General features: G+C 37.4%; 1 long non-coding RNA gene across 7 annotated transcripts in view; it reads right to left on the bottom strand.

Moving 5' to 3' along the window:
* LOC123331512 overlaps window positions 1-26,649 on the bottom strand; it is a 277,777-nt gene that overhangs the window by 179,133 nt on the left and 71,995 nt on the right. For all 7 annotated transcript variants that reach the window (XR_006548175.2, XR_006548168.2, XR_006548165.2 and 4 more), the window contains one exon: window positions 9,098-9,150. This is a non-coding gene — a long non-coding RNA (uncharacterized LOC123331512). The remainder of the gene's footprint in view (window positions 1-9,097; window positions 9,151-26,649) is intronic.

Genomic DNA, 26,649 nt, shown 5'->3' with positions numbered 1-26,649 from the left:
CTGAATCTCCAATAGTTTGGCCACCTGATGTGAAAAAATGACTCATAGGAAAAGACCCTGATGCTGGGAAAAATTGAAGGCAGGAAGAAAAGGGGATGACAGGAAGATGAGATGGTTGCATTGCATCACTGACTCAATGGACATGAGTTCTGAGTACGTTCCAGGAGATGGTGAAGGATAGGGAAGCCTGGCATGCTGCAGTCCATGGGGTCACAAAGAGTCAGACACAACTGAGTGACTGAACAACAAAACATTGAGAACTATTATTCTATACCAAATCCTAAATATACAATAAACAATATGCATTTTGGACTTCCCAGGTGGCACCAGTGGTAAAGAACCCACCTGCCAAAGCAGGAGATGTAAGTGACACGGGTTCAAGCTCTGGGTCAGGAAGATCTCCTAGAAAAGGGCATGGCAACTCATTTCAGTATTCTTGCCTGGAGAATCCCATGAAGAGAGGGGCCTGGTGGGCTACAGTCCATAGGATCAACATAACTGAGTGACTTAGCAGGCACCCAATATGTATTTCTTGAAGACCTCTTTAATAAAGTTGGAAATATCAAAAGAACACTTCATCCAAAATTGGGCACAATAAAGGACAGACATGGTAAAGATCTAATAGAAACTGAAGAGATCCAGGAAAGATGGAAAGAATACAAAGAACTGTACAAAAAAGATCTTAATGACCCAGATAACCATGATGGTAATGGTTACTCACCCAGAGCCAGACATTCTAGAGTGTGAAGTTGAACGGGCCTTATGAAGCACTGCTGTCAATAAAGCTAATGAAGGCAATGGAATTCCAGCAGAGCTATTTAAGATCTTTAAAGATGGGATGCTATCAAAGTGCTGCACTCAATATGTCAGCAAATTTGGGAAATACAGCAGTGGCCACTGTACTGAAAAAGGTCAATCCTCATCCCATTTCCCAAGAATGGCAGTACTAAAGAATGTTCAAACTACTGTACAATTGCACTCATCTCCCATGCAAGTAAGGTTATGCTCAAAATCATGCATGTTAAGCTTCAGCATTACACGCATGGAGAATTTCCAAATGTTCAAGCTGGGTTTAGAAAAGACAGAGGAACCAGCGATCCAATTGCCAACATTTGCTGGATCATAGAGAAAGCAAGGGAATTCCAGAAAAACATCTATCTCTGCTTCATCAACTCTGCTAAAACCTTTGATTGTGTGGATCTTAACAAACTGTGGAAAACTCTTAAAGAGATGGGAATACCAGACCACCTTACCTGTCTCCTGAGAAACCTGTATGTGAGTCAAGAAGCAACAGCAAGAACCCTGTATGGAATAACTGACTGGTTCAGGATTGAGAAAGGAGTTTGACAAGGCTGTCTATTGTCATCCTTTTTATTTAACTTATATGCAGAGCACATCATGGGAAATACCAGGCTGGATGAGTTACAAGCTGGAATCAAGATTGCTGAGAGCAATATCAACTACCTCAGAAATGCAAATGATACCACTGTAATGGCAGAAAGTGAAAAGGAGCTAAAGAACCTCTTGATGAGGGTGAAGGAAGAGAGTGGAAAAATAGGCTTAAAACTAAATATTAAATAAACTAAGATCATGGCACCCAGTCCCATCTCTTCATGGCAAGTAGAAGGGGAAAAGATGGATGCAGTGACAGATTTCCTCTTCTTAGGCTCTGAAGTCACTGTGGATGGTGACTGAAGCCATGAAATTAGAAGATGATTGTTTCTTGTCAGGAAAGCTATGACAAACCTAGACTGTGTTAAAAAGCAAAGACATCACTTTAGCTGACAAAGGTCCATATGGTCAAGGCTATGGTCTTTTCAGTAGTCACATACATTTGTGAAAGCTGGACCATAAAGAAGGCAGAGTACCAAAGAAGTGATGCTTTCAAACTATGGTACTGGAGAAGACTCTTGAGAGCCCCTTGAACAGCTAGGAGATCAAACCAGTCAGTCTTAAAGGAAATCAGTCCTGAATATTCATTGGAAGGACTGATGCTGAAGCTGAAGCTCCAATACATTGGCCACCTGGTGCAAACAGCCAACTCATTGGAAAACACCCTGATTTTGGCAAAGATTGAAGGCAGAAGGAGGAAAGGGTGTCAGAAGATGAGATAGTTGGATGGCATCACTGATTCAATGGACATGAACTTGAGCAAACCCCATGAGATAGTGAAGGACAGGGAAGACCGGCATGTTGCAGTCCACGGGGTTGTGAAGACTCAGTCAAGTCTTCGTGACTGAACAACAATATGCATTTTAATATCAAGCCATATCATACTGAACAACTAGTCACAAAATGAACCATAAAATTATGATTAATTGGTATGCATTGTTTATCTATTGCTATATAATAAATTACCACAAACAGCAGCTTGAAACAACACATTTATCTTACAGTTTTTATGCGTCAGGAATTTGGGCATATCCTAACTGAGTCCTCTGCTTCAGTCTCTCTCACAAGGCTGCAGTCAGAGAATCAAGCAAGACTGACAGCTTATATAGAGGCTCAGATAGAGAAATATTTAACTCTAAATTCATATGACATTAGCAGATTTTCAGTTCCTCGAAGTCCCTCAGACTAAGGGCCTCGGTTCCTAGTAGGTCTCATTTTCTGGCCACCTGGGATAGACCCAAAGGGTAGGCTGCTACATCAAAGCAAAGCAAGTGAGTCTCTTCGTATACTATCCAGCCACTGACCACAGACAACAGCTATCAAGATGGAAGTTAGATTTTTTTTTTAATTTTAAATGAAACAAAGATTAATATTTTTAATGATAAAAGATACAATTCACAAAGAAGAGAGACATCATAAACTACTAGCCACTTTAACAACAAAGAAACAAAGCTAATAAAGCAAAAGTCATAAGAAATATAAGGGAAAGGAAAAAATATATAATCACAGTGAGACATATTAACATTTCTCTGAGAATATTTTATCAAGTTCAGGAAAAGTAAGGATATAATCATCTTGAATTATGTCATTAATAATTTAAATATAAGAGATTTATATTTAGTTAATTCATATTAATCATATCCTACACAAATATATTTAAAATTTTGTATCTCATATGTTGTTACTAGATGTCCATAGGACGTTTAGAAAAACTGGCAAAAAGATAAACATTACAAAATTTCAAAAAGTAGAATTCTTTTTGTGTGTGCGTGATTCAGTTATACATATAAACATATATTATTTTTGAAAGTATTTTCCATCATAGGTTATTATAAGCTATTGACTATAGTTCCCTGGCTATACAGTAAATCTTTGTTGCTTGTTGCATATCTACTTTTTAAAATTATAAGTCTAGCATTCTATTCATACCAAGTCAAAGAAGTGGAATCAAAATATCATAAATTTTTTAGTTAGGCAAAAATTCATAAGTTTACTTATATATAGATTATACATATTACTTATATATATGTATACAAAAGTTTTTCTTCTGTGCTTGATAAAGGCTTGAAAAAGAATCTCAAATAACTCAATATTTTACTAGTCTCCTTAACATTACCAACTCTTCTTCTTTCTGCCTTTAGAGATTACTTTAGGAAAATTTATGTGAGAATAAAAAATTCCTGCTGTTCTTCCAGCAGCTACATCCTTTCTCTTCCTTGGACCTTCTCTTAGGACTCGGACTTGAAAGTCATCTCTCAAGATACTATGCTATGTCATTCGCGCTTGACTCCATATCATCAGTATATGCTTTGATATTAAAAATATCACCAATAAATGTAACAAGTCTCATGTAAATAAATACATGTATAAATCAAAATATTTATCATCAAGATGGAATCTTGTTATACAAAGAATCACATTCAGTAACAACATTTGACTCAATCAAATGACCCACTACTTAAGGAAACACCCTAGTCATTGAGAGTAAACATTTTTGGATTGGCGTGTATTTTCATATAGGAACTCTTTATTCTCTTGGATTCACATGCTTAAACATTTCCAAATGCTGATAGAATCATTTGTCTTGTATGTAAACCATCTGAATTCTTCTTTTCCCCCATTTATATTTCCTCTATATATTTAGTAGTAACTTTAAAATGCATATAGTTTAGATTGAAATTGAGGTCATGTGCATAAATCATTTTTTAAAAGATAGAGGCACCACCCTTACAGGCTTTATAACTCCCTATCACCTTTGGAAAACCATCCAAGCTTCTCTACCTTTTCTAAATCTTGAAGGTTTACTTTATCTAGAATGCTATCTGAAGATTTCTGTTTGTGGCTTTGGAGGGGGAAGGAGGAAAGGCTGTATTATCCTTGAAGTCTCCTAGTTCCCTCAATACAGGCTGATGTGTGGTCATCAGGTACTTTCTAGACCTTGTAAAGCACAGCATAAACCACACGGTATTCTCAGTCAGCCCATCTACTGAGGTCATGTTTGGAAATCAGGATACAAAGATTAGTCTCTTGATAGATGTCTAAATATTTGTTGGAAGGACTGATGCTGAAGTTGAAGCTCCAATACTTTGGCCACCTGATGTAAAGAGCTGACTCATTGGAAAAGACCCTATTGCTGGGAAAGATTGAGGGCAAGAGGAGAAGGGGGCAACAGAGGATGAGATGGTTTGAGGGCATCACTGACTCAATGGATATGAATTTGAGCAAACTCTGGGAGATAACGGAGGACAGGGAAGCCTGGCATGCTGCAGTCCATGGGGTTGCAAAGAGTTGTACACAACTTAGCAACTGAACAAGATAGCACAGAAGGGCTTATATCCTGTGTGTATTATGTAAGAGAGGGGTGCAGCCCCTTCACCAGGTTGTTCAGTAGGAGAACTGCTTAATTGATGACTGATTGTAATATTTATGACCTTTTCTCTAGATATTTTGTTTAATACTGGGGCAGAGTTGCCTCCTCCTTGGTCAACAGTCCTGAAATGGTGCTCATGTACAGTATTATTAGAGGCCAAGGCAAACTCCCAAACATCACATATTCTAAGAATATTTCTAAGAGTTCTCCACTGGGCAGCATAACTATCAGAAATAAACACACATGTAAATTAGTGTATTCCTCTTTAGCTGAAAAGTTGATGACATTTGGACCTTTGAAAGAGAGAAACAAACCACATTATTCTCTTCTTTTGATATAAGATATAGCAATCAATTTAACTTCATTAAAAAATCAAACCTTTTTGCTTTAAATGAGTAAAAGTAGGATCACATCTTAACTGCTCTCTGGAAAATTATTTTTATATTATGTGGCAATTATGCTTGGTGGAGAGATTAATTTATAGCATGACTCTTTTAATAGCAGCAGTTAATTTGATCATTAAAACAGGACACAGAGTCAAGACCAAACTACAGAATTGGAAGTTCTTATTTTAGGCATTTCGTGCCAAATGAAATACAAAGATCACCTAGAGGAAAAATGCTATAGTCTTAGTGCATGCTTTAGTTTATATAATATAAAAAATCACTGGAAGTTAAAATGATTCCAGCACTTTGCAATTAAGCGAGAAACTTTAGAGAAATGAGTTGTTGGAAAGGAAATACAACTGTAACTATTTATACCCTCTATAATATTGGCACTTCTTTTTCAAATGACAGGACATGTAACACAAGTCAGTCTTCCTCACACAGAAATAAAAACCAAATTGAAATTGTATAACAAGCCTGGCAATATGAAAGCGGTGGGACAGGACACATTTTCCTTCTTCTAGGAGAACAAGTTATAAAGAACTTCAGAGAATGCAGTTCCAGGAACAAAACACTGTAAAACACACACACGCGTGTCCACGCGCACACACAAAAGGCTGAAATGTCTCACAATCCCTGTCCCAGAGGATGTCTAGAATTTTCTCCAATTCTGCTTTCTTACTACTTCTCTGAGGTCCTGTATTATATGCCATGGTAGGAAATGTTTTAGTCTCTGTGACTTGCCACCATAAATTTTATTTCTAATCTCTCACTCATGTAATATGTTCTACAACTGTTCTTCATGTACTCTTCCTTCTAAGATCCTAGATAAAGAAGCAGCCCTGTCTAGATATTACAATTCCCAACACAGAGAGAAAATAGAAAAGTATAATCCTGCAGTTATGGTTAAGTTCTCTTCTTGAAAGCAGAACATACCACTTCCAAAGCAAGTCATTGGGCCAAGCCTGATGGCCATAGCACATGGATGCAGAATCCAGCAAGAAGGAAACATATTGAACAATAATCAAACTTATTACAGATCATCACACTCAAATAAATAACTTGATATCAACAGTGATCAGTTTTTGGAGAAATGAGCTAAGTTGTTGGGATTTATGGAGTGTTGTTGTTTTTGTTTTTGTTTTTAATTTTCTTAAGTGATCCACTCAGACTTTCTTTCATTATGACCAAGAGAAGAATTTTAGTTGAGAGTTTAGATCTTAAGTATTCTTCCTACATAGGAACACCTCCATCTTCATCAGAGTGCAGGGTACATTCTAGCAGAAGTAAGTCAGCTCCTCTTGGCTCATTTTCATGACATATATTTTTATTACCAAAGTTTTACTATGATAGTAATATGTGGTCATGATAAAAAAAATTCTAATAGCAAAAGTAAGCAACACAGCAAAATTTTAAAAGCCCACTACATCCCTTAGTCCCACTCTGCACTCTTTGCAGATAGTTCTCAAAATCATTCTAGACATTGTTCATGCATATACTCTTTGTTTCCTCATTTGAAAACTAAGAATAATAATATCACCACAAATGATTTTGGTATCCAATGACTTAAAAAATGTGAAACTTTAGCAGAGTACCTTACACATAGTAAATTTTTATAATCATTACTTTTGCCAAGCACTGCTCTAAGTGCTTTGCAGGTATTTATTTACCCACACATTCACATCCACACACACTCACACGAACTCCAGCACCAAATCACCACTCCACCATCAAAGACACATGCACTTTAATTACTATTTAAAATATCATCTTAAAATAGTTTACCATGTTAACTCAAATACATCTCACTCATTTTTCAAAGGCTATGAGACTTCCTTGGTGGCTCAGATGGTAAAGCATCTGCCTACAATGCGGGAGACCTGGGTTCAATCCCTGGGTTGGGAAGATCCTCTGGAGAAGGAAATGGCAACCCACTACAGTATTCTTGCCTGAAAAATCCCATGGACGGAGGAGCATGGTAGGCTGCAGTCCATGTGGTCGCAAAGAGTCAGACATGACTGAGTGACTTCACTCACTCATGAGGTATCCCACTAAATGGGTTGCACTAGATTTATTTAACCAAAAACCTTTCTTAAGGATTTTCTCTTCTTCCATTATAAAAACACAGAAATAAACATGCTTGTGCTATAGTGTCAATTCTTAGAAATCAAATCACTCAATCAAATCTACACATTTTTAATTTTGAGTGATTTTTGCCAAGTTTTCCCTGAGATGGTCACTGAGGCTTTTAACAAAGCCCTGATTCTGATTGGATTGCACTTTCCTCCCTTATTGAATAATTTCATGTATGTATGATTTACTTTGGCTAATAACATGAAATTAGTAGAAATATTATAACATGCTACATATTTCACTACAACCCACCTTTCCCTCACCACAGTAAAAGAAAATGTTCAAATAGCAACTGCTTCATCAGTTTGTTCATTTAGTGAGAACAGAACAGAGGAGAGCTCATCTGAGAAGGGTATGTTGTATAGAAATAAACCTTCCAGTTTTAAGTCCCAAAGAGTTCAAGATGGTTTGTTTTCATTAACAAGTTTGTCAAAATAGCAGTAACTATTACAATAGAATTGCTCTTTATAAAGAAATCACAATTTATTTTTACACTTGGATTCTTATTCAGGAAAAATCAAATTGTAAACAGTTGACTGTTCTAGGAATTAGAAGATAGGTATTAAAAGGTATATCTGACAAAAGTATGCTCTAAAAATGAATAGATTATTATTAAAATTAGTCAAAATATAATAGTTCCTTCTCTGTGATTATTTAAATTTTAAAGAAAACAGTTCTCTTGATAAGTTACAAAGGATAGTTTTAATGTTGATGTTTCTTTTTCACATGATATTCACTGCATATCATAAAACAGACAAATACTTGTCACTTAAGTCTATGTAGGCATATAAAAATCAACTATAAAATTTGACTGGAGTGCCATAATCATTAATGGAACTAGAGTCTGGATTCCATTTTCTGAATATGTGGGACAACATTATATACCAATTCTTCCAGTCATATTTATGATATGCTACTTTCTGTGTATCCTTCCTAGACAGAACCTTGTAAACCCAAAGGTGATGTGCTATGTCTACGGCAGGACAAATTGAGAGAACTCTCAGAGTGCTTCACTGTTTTCCCATCTGAATTTAACTGCCCCCATTCAACGCTTCCTTATCTGAGTGGAGAAGACCAACTGCATATATGTTAGGTCCAGACAGAATTCCAGTAGCAGCTGATTTTTCTTAAACAGAAGCATATTGCTTTGTGCCTTACATAATTTCACCATTCCTGATTTTTTCCTAAGATTACTTATGATCTCCACAAGTGCTAGACAGACTTCTCTGCCCTCCAGAGGTAGGCAGCTTGATCCTTTCAATGACACCATCTGTCTCATGTCTCCACAAAAGGACAAGAGCTAGTTGACCTTCATGTACCTTTCAGAACATTTCTGAACAAGTTTTGTTGTGCACTTCTAGGAATTTTGGTTCAACTTTGTAAAACTGTTAATTGTTGTCATAGCTCCTTTCCATTACAGCTGAGAGATTAGATGGATGAATTTTTTGAACAAATAAGGATATTGTCTAGATATTGCCCTGAGGTATGCTGGCTAAGTCACTTCAGTCGTGTCCGACTCTGTGAGACCCCATAGACAGCAGCCCACCAGGCTCTCCTGTCCCTGGGATTCTCCAGGCAAGATCACTGGAGCAGGTTGCCATTGCCTTCTCCAATGCATGAAAGTGAAAAGTGAAAGTGAAAAGTGAAAGTGAAGTCGCTCAGTCGTGTCCAACTCTGTGCTACCCCATGGACTGCCGCCTACCAGGCTCCTCCATCCATGGGATTTTCCAGGCAAGAGTACTGGAGTGGGGTGCCATTGCCTTCTCCAGGACAATGTTAATCTGCTGGTTGGGCTGAGGTGAGAAGGGAAGCATACCTTAAAGAGTCTCTGCTGACGCCACCATCTCATTCAGCTCCTCAGATTCCGTGCTGAAAAAGAAAAGTTTAAATTTTGTTAAAATTCAAATTGGATACTCAAGGAAAAAAAGTCTTATGTTCTAACATATATGAAGCAATATATATATATTGCTTCATATATATATAAAGATGTTAAAGATTTTATGTTGAAATACTTTTCATTGTAAGGTTGAACTCATCAATTTTTAGTTTCAAATTCTTATATTCTTTACTGAATGTCAAAAAAAGGGCCAGAGAACACATATGAGTGAGAATTTGTAAATCATATGCAACTTTATTTTAGGACTATATTTAGTTCTTGCTAGAAAAAAAGTTAAAAGTTATCCCATACAGCTTGGTTCACAAAAATATAACCATATAATATGGTAGGCTTTACAAAAAAACTGCTGTAGTAATTGTTTCCTTTTTGTATTTTCTAAGCATCAATTTTTCTTGTACATCTTAAATTTAAGTGGGTATATTAACAATTCCTATAATTTATATACCTAATCATATCTGTTTCTCTCAAATGTATAATGGATTATATTACCACTATTCTAAAGTAAATATTGGCTTGCTAAATATTGCATCAGGGGCTATAAGAAAAATACGAATATACCAATATATCGGTTTTATAATACCAACTCTCAAAATAATTGTTAAGTTTCTTAGTATTATAATGGTATACTTTGATGAATTAATTAGAAATTAGAGTTGTCTTCTATTTAAAGTCAGCAAAGGCCAATTTGCATATATATATATATATTTGCTTCTTTTGTGGTAAAATTCTTATTGAAGCTATCTAATATAAGAGGAAAGGAATGCTTTTTATCATCTATATTGTATGTGTATGTGAACAATAAAGGAATATTGTGCTTTTAATTTGCAAACTTAAAAATTCAAAATCATCTCAAAATTATTTTATTCTTTATGAAAAATAAGAGAATAAGCATTTATTCACAAGTAAATACATTACAGATTTTAAATAGTTCTTGAGAGGTATGCTGTGATTATACTCTTCAACTTAATGAATGTGTGCCCTTGGTATTATTCTGTACCTTGAACATTGAATTCTTTGAACATTCTCAATTAAATTCTATATTTCATTTGTGGAAGAACTATCTATAAAAACATGAAAGGTAAAAAGAAAACTTAGTTATGACTGGAGAAATTGAGAGCTAAAGTAGTGAAACAACTAAAAGCTGAGTTTGTTGTTGTTTAGTTACTAAGTCACATCCTACTCTCTGCGATCCCATGGACTAGTAGTCTCCTAGGCTCCTCTATCCATGGGATTTTCCAGGCAAGAAGACTGGAGTGGGTTGTAATTTCCTACATTGCTAAATGCTACATCACTTCAGTTGTGTCCGACTCTGTGTGACCCCACAGATGGCAGCCCACCAGGCTCCCCTGTCCCTGGGATTCTCCAGGCAAGAACACTGGAGTGGGTTTCCATTTCCTTCTCCAATGCATGAAAGTGAAAAGTGAAACTGAAGTCGCTGTCGTATCCAACTCTTAGCGACCCCATGGACTGCAGCCTTCCAGGCTCCTCCATCCATGGGATTTTCTAGGCAAGAGTACTGGAGTGGGGTGCCACTGCCTTCTCCAAATTTCCTACATTAATTTATAACAATTTCTGTGTATAGCAACAGGTCTTTGGGCTTCCATTTTTGTGGGTTTGTGTGCGTTTTCTTGAAACAAATAGTTTGGCTCCCAAAGTAATCTAAAAATTTCTGTTAAAATGGCATTGGGTTAGAAGTTCTAGAAATCTGTTCACAAGCAACTTTCTATTAAAAGCCAAAGAATATAAAAAAAGTAATCATTACATAAATTTGCAATCTCTATTATAAAATACTATTTGTTTTGCTAATTTCCCCATAGGGTTAAAACACACTTGGGTTAATTAGTTATCTGATGCTTTTACTTCTGCTATCACACTACTAAAGAAAAAAAAATCCTACAATCTCACATGTTCATTCAACTTTAAAATCTATGGCCATAATTTCACGGAGAAGGCAATGGCACCCCACTCCAGTACTCTTGCCTGGAAAATCCCATGGACAGAGGAGCCTGGTAGGCTGCTGTCCTTGGGGTCGCTACGAGTCAGACACGACTAAGCGACTTCACTTTCACTTTTCACTTTCATGCATTGGAGAAGGAAATGGCAACCCACTCCAGTGTTCTTGCCTGGAGAATCCCAGGGACGGGGAAGCCTGGTGGGCTGCTGTCTATGGGGTCGCACAGAGTCGGACACGACTGAAGCGACTTAGCAGCAGCAGCAGCAGCCATAATTTCAACTGGACTTTCACACCTGCCTGATAATCCTTCTGGTTCTCTTAGTCAAGTCTTTTTTCTAATTTTCAAAAACACTGTTGAAAACTTCCACCTTACCACCTTTCTCAACATTATCAGAAAAGTTCCTCAAAAATCATGGGATATATTAGAAAGATTTGAGGATTTCTACCATATATGATATGAGGGCTGAAACCATTATTTGAATGTTTCAGCATAGCCTCAGCAAGTTGGAGAGCTCAAAGATGACCTAACAGCTAACAACTAAGTATAACACTAACATGTCAGATGAACATATCCCTGTTTCATTGGCCTCGTCATTTTCATAACTGTAGAAAAAGTAAAAATAGAGTTCTCACAACCATTAAAATAAGGTCAGTTATCTCACAACCTTGGAGGGGGATTATTAATCAGTCATTCAACAAATATTGAGTGCATGCTTCTATATGTTACATGTGAAGTTTCTCAGACAAAGTAAGTTTTATTTTCACTGTAGGAGGAAAAAGATAGCTATAAGGTTGTATTATATAACTAACATTTCTATACAGTATACTCTTTTACAGAGTTAATAGCATTGACCTAGCTAAGCATCTATATCTCTTGTCATCATGGCTAGTTTTTGAAGAAAATGGCTCCAACAAATTTTCCCTACTTTAGTAATTGCTATCACAATGGGGCATATCCATATGTCCTTCAGTATTCACGGGGATTGGTTCCAAGAACCCCTTCAGGTACCAGACTTTAGGGACACTCAAGTCCCTTATATGAAATTCTGTAGTATTTGCATTCTCCCATATAATTTAAATCATCTCCATATTATTTATTCTTGTTGTTGTTCAGTAACCAAGTCATAGCCAATACCTTGTCACCTCAGAACTGCAGCACATCAGGCCTCCCTATCCTTCACCATCTCCTGGAGTTTGCCCACGTTCATGTCCCTTGCATTGGTGATGCCATCCAGCCATCTCATCCTCTAGTGCCCTCCTCTTCTTCTGCCCTCAATCTTTCCCAGCATAATGGACTTTTCCAATGAGCTGGCTGTTCACATCAGGTGGCCAAAATACTGGAGCTCCAGCTTCAGCATCAGCCCTTCCAGTGAGTATTCAGGGTTGATTTCCTTAAGATTGACTGGTTTGAATCCCTCGCTGTCCAAGGCACCAATTATTTGGCTCTCTGCCTTCTATACTATCTAGCTCTCACAACTGTACATGACCACTGGGAAGACCATAGTCTTGACTACATGGACCTTTGTCAGCAGAGTGATGTCTCTGCTTTTCAACACACTGTCTATGTTTGTCATAGCTTTTCTCCCAAGAAGCAACTGTCTTCTGATTTCATGGCTGCAGTCACCATCCACAGTGATTTTAGAGTCCAAGGAGAGGAAATTTGTCAGTTTCCAACTTTTCCCCTCCTTTTTGCCATGAAATAATGGAGCTGGATGTCATGATCTTAGTTTTTCTAATATTCAGTTTTAAGCTGGCTTTTTAACTCTCCTCTTTGGAGGCTCAGACACTATTACTTATAATACCTAATAAAGTGTAAACACTATGCAAATACTTGCAATTACAATTAACCCTTGAACAATGCAAGGGTTAAGGGTGCTGAACTTTGCTCAGTCAAAAATTCTCATACGACTTTAGAGTCAGCCATGCATATCTGTGGTTCTACATCCATATATCAAACCAACCACAGATTATCCATACTATAGTATGTTTTATTGAAAAAATCTGGATATAAATTGACCTGTGCATTTCAAACCTATGTTGATCAAGGGTCAACTGTACAATGTAAATGCTATTTAATTAGTTGCCAGTTCAGTTCAGTTCAGTCACTCAGTCATGTCTGACTCCTTGCGACCCCATGAATCGCAGCACGCCAGGCCTCCCTGTCCATCACCAACTCCCGGAGTTCACTCAGACTCACGTCCATCGAGTCAGTGATGCCATCCAGCCATCTCATCCTCTGGCGTCCCCTTCTCCTCCTGCCCCCAATCCCTCCCAGCATCAGAGTCTTTTCCAATGAGTCAACTCTTCGCATGAGCTGGCCAAAGTACTGGAGTTTCAGCTTTAGCATCATTCCTTCCAAAGAAATCCCAGGGCTGATCTCCTTCAGAATGGACTGGTTGGATCTCCTTGAAGTCCAAGGGACTCTCAAGAGTCTTCTCCAACACCACAGTTCAAAAGCATCAATTCTTCGGTGCTCGGCCTTCTTCACAGTCCAACTCTCACATCCATACATGACCACAGGAAAAACCATAGCCTTGACTAGACGAACCTTTGTTGGCAAAGTAATGTCTCTGCTTTTCAATATGCTACCTAGGTTGGTCATAACTTTCCTTCCAAGGAGTAAGCGTCTTTTAATTTCATGGCTGCAGTCACCATCTGCAGTCATTTTGGAGCCCCCAAAAACAAAGTCTGACACTGTTTCCCCATCTATTTCCCATGAAGTGATGGGACCGGATGCCATGATCTTTGTTTTCTGAATGTTGAGCTTTAAGCCAACTTTTTCACTCTCCACTTTCACTTTCATCAAGAGGCTTTTTAGTTCCTCTTCACTTTCTGCCATAAGGGTGGTGTCATCTGTATATCTGAGGTTATTGAGATTTCTCCCAGCAATCTTGATTCCAGCTTGTGTTTCTTCCAGTCCAGTGTTTCTCATGATGTACTCTGCATATAAGTTAAATAAGCAGGGTGACAATATACAGCCTTGATGCAAGTATGTGGCAAATTCAAGTTTTGCTTTTGGGACCCTTTTGTAATTTTTTTTCAAATATTTTCAATACATGGTTGGTTGAATCTATAGATGAAGAACCAACACTTAATGGGAATCAGACCATATGTGGCATGAAATTAAATGCTACCCTAGATTAGGCTGGAGACTACTGTCAATCATATAAACAATAATCACAGCAATTTTTTTAAATGTCTAAGACATTACATGGTTAAACAAGTATATTTGAATACAGGTCCCCTTTGAGAGAATGCTCATAAACCACCCAGTGCTGGGAGTGTCAAATCAATCTGATTAAATCCTCTTACAGAGCTGTAATACAGGATGAATCACTCAGCTCAGGATGCTTCTTCAAAGAACAGCAAATGACTCTCCCAATATGTTTTTATATAGATTATTTCACCCCTGTTTCTGTGTGACAGGTGGAGAAGATTCTTGCAAAAACTTCTATGACTATAAGAAATCAACATGACACTCTTGTAGAGTGTTGGGAAAACTGATCAGCAATTAGGTCAAATATTACAAAATTAATTATTAAATAATTGACCATGATAAATTGAGTAGTAGTTAATTTATGTTATATAAAATATATAATAAAGGAAACTTTCTTAAGCCCTGTCACCTCATCCTGAGCCAATCCTACCCATGTATCTTCTAAGCAAAAATGTTAAATGAAGGATATTTTTATGTAGGAAATTCACCTCAGCAAAATTCAAGAACCTCAATAATCAAACATAGACTTCACTCTCCATAGATTATAAAAAGAGAACTAAGTTATATATTTTACATGTTGAGTTTTTCAGAAAACGTGTACCTCATGAGACAAGAACAGTCGTTGAGCTAGTCAAAAGGAAGTGTGTGGGAAAACAGGGCACTTTAGACATGTTCACCACTGAGATGAGATTTACAGAGACTTAGCTGAGTGTCCCTTCCAACAATAGGCTAAGCAGTGCTAACAATGATTACAAAGTGGGTGAAGTATCAGAAGCTACTCCAAAGACACATCCACAGGTCTGGATCCAACCTGTTGATGTTGTTCAGAGATGGAGACAGGCAGCCAGGCAAGAGTCAGATTGGGAGATGACAACTCCTTATCCCAGTCTAATGAAACAAGTGGACTACTGAGGGGTATCAGGAGCAGGTTAGTAATAGATACGGGGGTAAGTGAGCTGTGTGGTAAGAAAATCAGAATAAATTCCTAAAGAAACAGAAAAGTTTGGTGAGGCTACAGCCATCCTTTTTTGGAAGGAATAATAATTACTTTGTTGTGTTCCTTGAGAAAACAATAATTGTAACAAAATGTACTGATAGTAAGATACAGGTACAGGGTGTCTGAGGGAACCAAAGCTGGCACCAAGTACACCTCTGGCCAGTGTTGGGCAGCAGGTCCCTTTGCAAGCTGACCTATCAGTGTTCCCATTGCTCTTTTGCTGTGATCAATGGGATAGGCTTTCACTGGATATGTCAGTTCATGCTATTCATGCTAAGTCACCAGTTGTGTCCACCTCTTTGCGATCCTATGGACTGTGGCCTAGCAGGCTCCTCTGTCCATGGGATTCTCCAGGCAAGAATACTGGAGTGGGTTGTCATATCCTCCTCCAGGGGATCTTCCTGAACCAGGGATCAAACCCGTGTCTCTTACATCTTATGCTTTGGCAGGTGGGTTCTTTACCATCAATACTAATGCCATTGTATTGTACATTGTGTATTTCTCCTACTCTGTATATTTATATTCTTTACAATGTGGCTTTGCAGCTTTTCACGTCAAGAGCTTGAGTCCATATTCCCTTCTCCTAAATCTTGACTGGCCTGGTAACTTGTTTGGGGCAGGAAAATGCAACAGAAGTGATGGTGTGCCAGTTCAGTCCAAGGTCTCAAGTGCCATACTTGCCTCTCTCTGTTCTTTCTCTTGGAACCCTGAGCAGCCACTATGAGAACAATCACAGGCTACCCACTGGATGATGAAAGAACACATGGAACCTAGATGAGCAGCTTCAACAAAAGCCGTTCTAGACTAAACAGCCCCCCGCTGACCTGGGAGCTGACTACAGATGTAAGCTGCGAAGCCCAGCTCATACTAATGACCAGCAGAACTATCTTAAAAAAAATTTAAATGATTATTATTTTAAGCCAGTAAGTTTTGTAGTTTTTTTTCTCCGTGAGAAAAGCTAACTGATGCAGAAGTAATTGGTTCCTAGAATTGAGGTGCTGCCATGACAAAAATCTAAAATAAGCGCCATTGGCAGTGAGCACCGAGCAGAGGCTGGAAAAAATGGCAAACAAACTCTTAGCAAATGCTGGGGGAAAAAATAAAGCAAATTGTTATTGAAGGTTAGAAAAAATGGCGATCTATGCTTTTTAGAATAAAATAATTGGCAAAAGAGCTGCCTACAGGAACTTGAAAGATGGTGAATGTATATAATTAACTTTTGATTTTGGCTAAAGAGATCTCCACAGAATGTTGAAATGTCAGCTGGTTGGTCCTAGCTGCATGTACGTACAGGAAGATAGAAATGGGCTAAATAAAGACCTGGCCAGTTTGCAAGAAGAATTTTGAAGGAATAGAGAGGGGACAAAATTTTCTGGGATATAAAGGAATTTGTTTTTTATCTTTAGTCTTCCCAGCCAGTAAAAATTCTCAAAGTAAAATGAGGCCTGAGGAAAAAGATCTATTCAAGAGTGTAGCTCCAAAACCCTTTCTTGAGATATCTGAAAGAATATGTTGTCAAATAGACTCTCTCAAATAGACAAAACTGCTCCTCACATTCTTAAGAGTGTGCTTTCACAAAAGTCCAATTCCAAAGAGACATAAACAAGTCTATTTGGAGATGCACAAGTCTTAGAGACAATCAAGGGTAAGGTTTTCAACAAATGGAATAAGCACAAATCAAACTCATACTAAGTCCATATGACTTGGATATGTAAAAGCAACATTGTCTCACCAAGAATGATTTTGCTCAAATTGCAAAAAACCCTCTGGACTCCAACTTTACAGTCAGGAAGCTGGCTAAGAAAATTCTTCAAAAGGCTAAGGAAGAAAATCGTAAAGGAAAGATGTTCTAGAGGACAGCGCCAGGAGCCCAGAGGGTAGATCCAAGAGCCGTGAAAAACAAATGGGGGACCTACTCCCACAGAACACTGTTATTGTTGTTCACTCACTAAGTCTTGCCTGACTCTTTGCAACCCATGGACTGCAGCATGCTAGGCTTCCCCCCAAAAAGATGTCCTTATCATCATAGGGATTGGAATGCAAAAGTAGTAAGTCATCAGATACCTGGAGTAATAGGCAAGCTTGGCCCTGGAGTATAAAATGAATCAGGGCAAAGGCTATCAGAGTTTTGCCAAGAGAGCACACTGGTCATTGCAAACACCCAAGGAAAATAATTTTGCTTTAATCAAAGAATATTCATTATTCCAAGTTAAGGGAGCCTGACGACTTTCCCACCTAGATTTTAAAAGTGCTATTGGCCAGTCACTGCTATGCACCTCTCATTTTTTGCTCTTTTGGAATGGCAGATCTATTGAACTTACCCTATTCCTGTATAAATTTATATCAGACATTTGTAGGACAGATTATTTCATTTTATGAGTCTCTGTATCAGGGAAATTCACATATGTTTCATCTGAATTTTACATCGATAATTTACATCCTAGAATTTAAGTTTGATACTATAGTTCCATGGTTTGACTTCTAGAGATACTCAGATAAGGAAGAATATATGTTGCATGGGGAGGGATATGAAAATTGTAGCCAGAAGGCAAATTGGCAGATTCCAAAACTGGTAATAATCCATCATTCTTCCTTGTAATCTATGTCATTTGCAATGTGACTATTGAGATACAATGAGAGCTAACTTTGGGCACATTATTAATCTTTTTTCAGCTTTTCTTCCTCACTTAAAAAATGTTGGAAAAAAAAAAAGAGTACCTAGCTTTTATGTTAAGCTCTTAGGGTAACATATATATGTATTTATATATATATACACACACAATATGTATACATATATGTACATATTGTGTGTATATATATATAAATACATATATATCCATACATATATATACATACATGTATATATACATATATGTATAATAAATATATACAATATATTTATTTTACACAATATATAGCATATATGTATATATATACATATATATATACACAGACAATAAATGCTCAATATGTATACAATAAATGCTCAATCCATATCAATTTACCCTTAGTGCATCGAAGGAGAAAGCAATGGGTCTTCACCAATATTATAGCAATTAACCTTGTTATGCACCTCTGATTAGGTCACTGTGCTTGGTACTTCATATGTTATGTTTAATCCTTATAACAAAACTCTAAGTAGTTATTTTGACTTCCTTTTTACATATAAGAAAACCAAGTATAATGATGTCGATTGTTGTTGTCTAGTCACTAAGTCATGTCCAACTCTTTTGCAACCCCATGGACTGTAGCCCTCCAGGCTCCTTTGACCAGGGGATTTCCCAGGCAAGAATACTGAAATGGGTTGTGATTTCCTTCTCCAGGAAGGAAAATCTTCTCAGGGATCTTCCTTACCCAGGAATCAAACCCACATCTGCTGCACTGCAGGCAGATTCTTTACCACTGAGCCACCAGGGAAGCCCAAAGATGTTGATTAACTACATCCAAATCTATGATCAAGACAGTCACTAAGCCAAAGTTTGAAAGTCATTCTGAACCTTTCTACTATACCATGACCTCTGTGGTAGACTGAACAATGGTCCCATTCTCTCCCCTGTGCTGTTAACACTCACGCATTCCTTTATGATGGCCTTATGGTAGGTGGAATTATCCCTAAACTTTGATGTTGGCCATGTGGTTTGTTTTGGCCAGTGATTGATAGATGTGATGTGAGTAGAAGCTTGAAATATGATTAGACACTTCTGGTTGTCTTCTTACGCTCCTGTCATAGCCATGGGAAGAACATACCCAGGTAGCTGCTCCCCCTCCAGCTGAGTACTCTAAATGAGGTAAATGGAGCAGAGTTGCCTTGCCTCACAGACACAGACAATTACAGATAATTCACAGGCTACCAGGATGTGCTTTCTTACATGAGCAAGAAGTACTGAGTTTTGTTTGCCATGGAGATTTTTGTTATTGCATGTCACCTAGCAAAATCTGACTGCTACAGCTTTTAGAGTCTTCAAATGTTGAATTATATAGCAACAACAAAATATTTCACAGACTGAAATGTTCTATAACTTGATAAGTGAATTTATCATAAGAAGAAGATAAGTGAATTTAAATCAGAAATGGGGGAAACAGCTCTTTCAATATGTAAGGTAATATTTTACTCTCAAATTTGAACTTAGGAAATCTATGCACAGATATTCTGCATGAAATTTAACCCTAGTTTTGAGTTATAAAATTTACTTATATAGGTAGGGATTGATTCAGTGGATATGAGGTTTTCAAACCCCACACTTTTCAAATAGAGTTTTGGTACTTCACTGGCTCCTGGGAGATAACCTCTAAGCCTTTGAAAATTCTGCCTCAAAGAGTGTCTTCATTTATCTGGTGCCTTCAGCTAAGCTAGGTAGTTATGCTAACAATGTAACTTGTGTTGGGGGCTTTGGATCACATGGTACTGGTTTGACATTCAGAGGGACTGGAGAGTAAGGTCAACCACATGGGCACTCCATGTCTACATAACCAACCCCAAATTAAAAAAAAAAAAAAATCTAGACATCAAGTCTTGGGTGTACTTCCTGGCTTAAGAAAACCCATATGTGTTGTCACATAGTGTTGCTGGAAGAATTAGATGCTGTGGGACTCCAAGTTGGTGTGAGAGACTCCTAGAGACTTCTAGGAAAGGCCAACTAGAAGCTTCAATCAGTCAGTTCAGTTGCTCAGTCATGTCCGACTCTTTGCAACCCCATGAATCACAGCATGCCAGGCCTCCCTGTCCATCACCAACTCCAGGAGTTCACTCAAACTCACGTCCATCGAGTCGGTGATGCCATCCAGCCATCTCATCCTCTGTCGTCCCCTTTTCCTCCAGCCCCCAATCCCTCCCAGCATCAGAGTCTTTTCCAACGAGTCAACTCTTCGCATGAGGTGGTCAAAGTACTGGAGTTTCAGCTTTAGCATCATTCCTTCCAAAGAACACCCAGGACTGATCTCCTTTAGAATGGACTGGTTGGATCTCCTTGCAGCTTACACCTAGTCTATCCTGGATTCTGCCCTACATGGCTTTCACCTTTGTTGATACTAATCTGTATCCTTTCACTTTAATAAACCCTAACAGATTTCAGAGATCCATGAGCTCTCCTTGGAAATCCCTGAAACTGAAGGTGGTCTTCGGGATCCCTATCAGTACTATTGGCCTCATACATTCTTAAAACCTGATTACTTGCCAGACAAAGAAAAGAGAGCAAATGTTTCGTGAAGGCATGTCGCTAAATCCCTAGTGAAGGGTGTTGCAATATCTCTAGGAAACCCCTCCAAGTATCCAGAACTCTCTTGGTAGTCAAGGTCCCCTTTTTCTTTTAAAATATTGGTTCTGAGGAAAGTATACTTCTGGATTAGATAAAGACTTTCCCAGGATTGGACAGCCTCTGGTATAACATTAGAAATATCTGGTTCTCTGAGTACTGTGAAACCTGAGCAATCTAAACATAGTGAACCTGTTTGATTTCCTAAAATGAGACCAATATTTGAATAGCGTTTGCATTCTAAAACATTTAATCACTCAATATTCGATATATAGGACAAACCAATGAAGACAAAACTGAGTCACTGAGTCACATTACATGCCAGGGATGGGGAGTGCGACAGGTAGCTTTCTTTTTGGGAAAAAGTCCAAATCTCTAGATCAAAAGGTGCCTCATCTGAGGGCTTATAAGTCAGAAATGAAAGATTATGAACTCAAAATTTTATATTCTTCTGGAAAGTAGAAGACTGAAAAGGAAGGCTTTCCAAATTATAATGGCGTAATTACTTCCAGCAGAGAATTATACACATAACAAAACTATAAAGACAGCTCGGAAAAACAGTATGTGTCAGAAACTACATGTGGCCTTTAAAGCCTAAAATATTTACTATCTGATCTTTTGCAGAAAGAGTTTGCCAACCTCTGTTTTAGAACAGTGCTTATCTTTGCCAAGGGTGGTAGGGGTGATGACTAGAATGTAGCATAAGGGGGCTTATAAAGTTCTAATGTTCTGTTTCTTGATATAAGGATTAGTTGCACTAGTGCTCAGTAAGGACTTCCCTGGTAAAGCGTCTGCCTACAGTGCGGGAGACCTGGGTTCAATCCCTGGGTCGGGAAGCTCTCCTGGAGAAGGCAATGGCACCCCACTCCAGTATTCTTGCCTGGAAAACCCTATGGATAGAGGAGCCTGGTAGGCTACAGTCCATGGGGTCGCAAAGACTTAGACACAACTGAACGACTTCACTTTCTTTCTTTCAGTGCTCAGTAAAACAAATTCATCCAGCCGTACACCTATGTTGTATGTGTTTTATATATGAATACTACATTTCAATAAAAAGTTTGGGGGTATGTAAATGTGTGTGTGTGTATACCCCTAGTGAAGGGTGCTGCAACATTTCCCTTTATGATACATTTGCTCTCTTTTCTTTGCCTGACAAGTGTGTTTATACACACACACACACTATATTGTTGTTTAGTCGCTAAATCATGTCCAACTCTTTGCGACCCCATGGACTGCAGCACGCCAGGCTTCCCTGTCTTTCATTAACTCCTGGAGTTTGCTCACACTCATGTCCACTGAGTCAAGGATGCCAACCAACTATCTCATCCTTTGCTGTCCCTTCTCCTCCTGCCGTCAGTCTTTCCTAGCACCAGGGTCTTTTTCCAATGTGTTGACTTTTCACATCAGGTGGCCCAAGCATTGCAGCTTTAGCTCCAGCAACAGTCCTTCCAACAAATATTAAGGACTGATTTCCTTTAGGATTGATTAGTTTGATCTCCTTGTAGTCCAAAGAACTCTCAAGAGTCTTCTCCAGTATCACAATTCAAACGCATCAGTTCTTCAGCGCTCAGCCTTCTTTATGGTTGTTAACTCTCACAGGCGCACATACCTAACTACTGAAAAAAAACATACCTTTGACTATATGGACCTTTGTCAGCAAAGTGATGTCTCTGCTTTTTAATATGCTGTCTAGCAGAGACATTTTCAATTAAAAAGTTTGTGGGTATATAAATGTGTATTTATATGTACACACACACACACACACACATATATACAATGACCACCTTTACAACTGCTTTATTCTATACCACCTGAATCTTGCACTTGGATTATTACAATAGCTTCCTGTAGATTCTTTACTCCCAAGAGTTTATTCTCCCCAGAGCAGCAAGATAACTCAACCCATCTGTTCAACAGCTTTCTGTGGCACCTTATATCTCTCCAAGCAAATTCTGAAGAGCTTGCTTATGACCTACAAGGTTCTTTATGACCTGTGACTTCTCTCCATCCTTGATCTCTTCTCCTATTATTCCTCCCCTGTTCATTTCAATCTAGTCTGAAGTTCATTTCTATCTAGTCCTTGGCTGTCCTTACAAACACCAAGTAGAACATACTTCCACATCAAGTGCTTTGTATATACTGTTTTTTCAACCTGTAATTATTCTCTTTCTGCAGATATTTTAATGGCTCACTTTCTCACTTTATTTTGGTCTCTATTCAAACATCACTTTATTAAAGGGGATGAACAGGAAAAATGCTATTCATCTGCACAGTTACATTATTTCTCTTTATCCTGCTTTTTTTTTATAGAACTTACTTCTACTACACATATTATATTTGTACGTCACCTGCTCATTCCCATTAGAATGTAAATGGCATATTTGTGACTTAATCAGTTTTGTTCACTGCTTACCTCGATACTTAGAATACTGCCTAAGACTTAATAGGTGATCAATAAACATCTATTTAATGAAGTGTAAATTTGGATGTGGTCATGGAGTGAGGATCCCTATAAACGGTAAGAAAACTTAGAGGTTTCGATATTTTTTTTTTCACTAGTTAGATACCCTGCCTCTGTAGATGATAGATCCCTCCTACATAGATACAAGGCTTTTGCAAAACAATAACCCTGGTTCAGACTTTGTTTCTGCCAGTTCCTAGCTTGGTGACTACAGTAAGCCTCAGTTTCTTAGGCTATAAACTGGAGATAACTGAAGCAGCTACTTCATGATGTTGTTGAAAGAATCCTATGAGCAAATCCATACAAAGCACTTGGCTTAGACTTGGCACAAGTAAGCACTAAATATATACCAACTTTGTCATTATCATTATTAGGATTATTCTAATATTGACTGAAAAGTCAATTTAAGATGGAAGATAAGGAGGTAGAGGATACTTGCTAACACATTCATATTCTAGGCTGAATCAGCTGAAGTAAACTGAGGTCAGTTCTGGAGAAGGGGTGGGATTGAAAGGAAATGAAGAGGAATAATTAGCAGAGATCAGTGGAGGTTTGAGGAAAGGAATGAAGTAGAGTAGAAGGAGGCCATCCAGGAAAAACAAACTTTAGCTAACAAAGTATAGGAAGAACTACTAGCAAGGGGGTTCAGAAAGCTGTCACCAAGTACTGGCACAACCATACTAGAGTGAAAGAAAGAAGCTGACCTGGCTAGGCACGGAAGTTAAAAAAAAAAGATGCCTTTGTGGATTAACGGAGTCAATATTTTGTTGTTTATTCTCAAAGATAGTTGCTCAGTACTTCTTAATTCTGGACAATGAGAAGAGGGTTGAAAAAGACAAAAGGGACAAGGGGAGCTCCCCCTACTGTTGACCAAATTCTCCAATTAGTAGTTTTTACCACAATCTTAATGTATTCCATTTCCCAAGCAAATTTATTAACAACTGTCAAAAAATGAATTAAAGTTGATGTATGGATATAGATGTCCATGATATATGTAGAATTTATAATTTACTAATAATTTAATTTAAAACAACTAGTTGTTTTAAGGATGTAGAAGATTAATATATCAAGGAACACTCAATTTTCTAAACTGATGTTTCATTTGCCTATTTCAAAGCTTCTATCTTCCTTGAACTTACTAATATTTAAGAATAAAGCTAATGTTGGAGAAAATTAAAGGGGAAAATCTTACTTTCCATAAAGTCAGAAATAAAAATAATGACAATAAAAGTAAAATATTGTGATTTCACAGTGTGTGAGATACCCAATAAAGTATACTTTTAAAAAAACGTGAAAAAAATTTGCCTCTTGCTACCATGTAATATATTCCACTTATGTACTAAAAATACACCTGTTTAAATTATAGATTTTTACATAGAGATATTATTTCAGCATCATAAATGATAAATTCCCCAATTGTCATTCAGTTATTGAATACTTCTAAATAAAAAGGGCCAATTAACTAACATGGAACTCACTCTCTTCTCAAAGTAATTTTCCATCCTATTAGTTTTATATCACAAGTGATACAGAAAATGCTTCAAACACTATATATCATTCCCCAGTATAGCTTATAAAAACTCAACCTAAGAGAAATTACTCAAATCCTGGTTAATTTGTTACTTATTTGAAAACCAGAATGTATTTTCCAGTTTAACTACAGACTACGTTGTATACAAACTCCTTTCAAATATAGTTGATTTGACAAAAAATAAAACAAAAAACAAACTTGCAATGCTCTCTTCTGAAATAAAATGTGAATCTGAAGCTAGTGAATTCATCTGCAAAACCTTGAGGATCTATCCAAACACATAACAGCAATCTCAAAAGCTATTGTTTGAGTTTTCCAACTGCATTAGTGACTAATTCACATGGCATGTGACATTGTGGAATCAATAGTCTCATCTGTCCCATGTTTTTTCATATTCTGAAGGAGTGAATTTGATATTTCAACCATAACTCATTCTTATGAGAGAATGTAATACTATTCATGCCTGCCTGTCTTACACACACAGACCCATAGACACACACACACAGCTGTATGTACATGTAACTAATTATATTAAGGAATATGTCTGGGAAAAGGCCCATTTCATGCAAAGAAAAAGATCAAAGCCACCCTATCAATAGCAAAATAGCTTATCAGCTTACCTGGATTTATCATCATTGGTTGTTATCATAAAACCATTGCACAGATAACCATTTTCCCAACACAAATAGCATATTCACCAACCAAAACATCTTTAGTGCAAAGTACAACTGAACAGATCTTTCCAGAAAATCTGCAACATAGTCTAGGCTTGTGACCCCTAAAGAGTGCAGCAACTGATAGTCAGGGTTACTGAGCAAAAAGCTTAAGGTTTCTGAGTTTTCATCAGAAATACACATACCTATCACACTAACACATTGTGAAGAAAGCTAGAAAAGAGTTCCACATGAGTTTGCCCTGATAATTGAAAATGCTATAAAAAAGTATATTTTAGCAAAGAATTGAATACTGTACTGTCTGATCTATTCATGTGAATTTATACATTCTCATCTGAAACTAAATCTGCCGTTAATTCACTGGACTTCTATGAAGATTAGAAAACTTCAGTTATATATAATCATAATATATAGCTTATTTACTGAAACCTCAGGGTACATTCCTGTTATGAGGCAACATGGTATTTACAGATATTTAAACAGGATCCTTAATTGCCTGTTTCCATGAATAGTTAGCCTTAAGTATTCACATAGACAGGAAGGAAGAAAATTTATATATTAGCCTATATGAATTAAATTGAGCTACAGGGAAATTCAAGAGGAATTTTTTTACTTGTCAGTCACCACCAGAGTAGTTATTAGGCCTGCTTATATTTTAGGTATAGACTTGAGATTTATCTTAAAATTTAGATAATGCTCTGGTTCCTGATACAGTCTGCTTCCAAGGTTAGGCAAATGAATGTCATTATATTTGATTTAACAGAAAAAGAGGGTGTCCATTTGTTTTGTTGCTCTTTTTGTTTTAGGTGAACCTGACATGATATCTAAAAAGGCTTAGTTGTGTATGAAAATAATCAGAAAGCCTCAGATGAAAATGTCATGCCTTATCTCCATCAGTTATTTCACAATCACTGGATAGCATTAGATGATCTGTAATAGCTCAGGTGGGGAATAGTATATGGAAAGAAACTTCATCTCTACTGCCCATCACTAACTAATCTGGCTTTTTCATTCATCCCGCTCCATTTGTGAACATAAAATGTTCAGGAATGTAAAAAACACCTATGAGCAAAAGTGGTGTTCCTCAACACTGCTTCTTACTTCCTGCCTGTGCATCTATAGTTTTATTATATCAATTCAAATATGAATGGTCAGTCTTGCTATTTATCTTTTATAATTCACTCTGCTTTATGAGTTGTGAATTAAAATCTAGAGAATTTTACCTAAAAAAGTGTCACCAATTGCCAAGAAACCCAAATCTCCACAACGAAGTTGAAGAAAAACAGATAATTTGTGAAACATAATCAATAACCAAAAACAAATGTCTAAGAGAAAAATTCAAATTTTAATTGTATCTGTCTCACTTCTTACTGTATGTTTTAAAT

This window comes from Bubalus bubalis, chromosome 2 (assembly GCF_019923935.1).
Source record: "Bubalus bubalis isolate 160015118507 breed Murrah chromosome 2, NDDB_SH_1, whole genome shotgun sequence".
Taxonomy (NCBI): Eukaryota; Metazoa; Chordata; class Mammalia; order Artiodactyla; family Bovidae; genus Bubalus; species Bubalus bubalis.
The sequence above is the reverse complement of the archived record's forward strand: the minus strand, read 5'-3'. Positions and strand labels throughout refer to the sequence as shown.